Here is a 1,345-nt window from a genome sequence, read left to right as displayed (position 1 = left end):
GCGGCTCCCCCCCACACTCCTGCCGTATTGGGGAAATTCAATTTTGACTACCACGCCCCTAGTGGAGGCCCCGCCCTTCGCGGGCCCTGGAAGTACAGGATTCCAGTCTTGGGGCCACTGCTCCTGCAACCTTGGCTGGTCGAGTGGGCGTCGCCAGGAGGACGCAACTTTGCGCCAAAGTCGGGGAGGGCGCGCGAAGCCAGGGTAAGTGGCCCGGGATAGTACTATTCGCGGAGCCTTCGGGACAGCCTCTCTCCGCCCTCCTCTTTGTTCGTGAGACCCTGTCCCCTCCCTCAGCTCCGCCCCCTCCTCGCTTCTGTGCCTGGGCTTGGCCGCTGCCCCCAGGCTGCTTTCAGGACACCTGGTCCAGGCCACCTCAGAGCAGGGACTAAGTGGCCGGCAGCACATTGACCCTACGTGGGGGCACCTCAGGGGCCGCCTCAGATGCAGTAGTCAATCACACACCTCTTCCCCAACCCACACACCTTTGCACACACATTCACCTTATCTGTCACTTCTCCCTGCCAAGCTCCTCAGGGTCGCCCTCTTTCAGCGCTGGGGTTTTAAACTGGAACACCAAGTCCAGAATCTCATTCAGTAAATGGAGGAAATCGAGGCCTTGAGAGAGCCGACATGCCCAAGACAACATAAGGAATAAATAAGGGGACCTCAGAGCTCAGACCCCCCTGGGAAAAACCACTCAGTCCCTTCTACTAGAGATCAGGGTCCCTTCCGCAGGTCTCCATGGAGACCAAAGGGACTTGGAGCCTGGGAGGTGGTGTCTGGAGTCCTGTCTGTCAAATAATAACAATAATAATGTAAACTCATTTATTTTGTACTTGCCATGTACCAGGCATATAATCCCTATGATGACTGTTTGAGCCCAAGATTACCGTCTCATTTTACAGTTGAGGACACGTGATAGGTAGTGGAATTGTGATTCATACCAGCACGTTTTGAGTATAGAACCTGTGCTTTTAACCACTGTGATATGGGATTATGGGGAAGTGGCTTCAGCCTGTTGCATCAGGAGACTCAGCCCCACTGTCTAGAGCCTCTGTGACCATCCGCCACCACACCTCACCCCCATCTAGACAGAGGGGCAGTATCCACTCTGAAACTCTTTTAAAGACGTCAACTTATTTCACCCCCACATTCCTGAGAGGTGATCCCATTTTACACATGGGAAAACCTCAGCGCTGAGAGGGAAGAGACTCCTTAAGGTCACATGGGAGGAGGAGCAAACAGAGCCCAATTTGGGCACTTTAATTCGAGCAAGCCGCATCTACTCTCTTTCTAGTTAAACTAGATGTAATGTTTTAAAATAAACTTTGTTTTATTATTT

The sequence above is a fragment of the Bison bison genome, unplaced genomic scaffold (genome assembly GCF_000754665.1).
Source record: "Bison bison bison isolate TAMUID 2011002044 unplaced genomic scaffold, Bison_UMD1.0 scf7180017864495, whole genome shotgun sequence".
In the NCBI taxonomy this organism is placed as follows: domain Eukaryota; kingdom Metazoa; phylum Chordata; class Mammalia; order Artiodactyla; family Bovidae; genus Bison; species Bison bison.
This window is presented reverse-complemented; position numbering follows the sequence as displayed.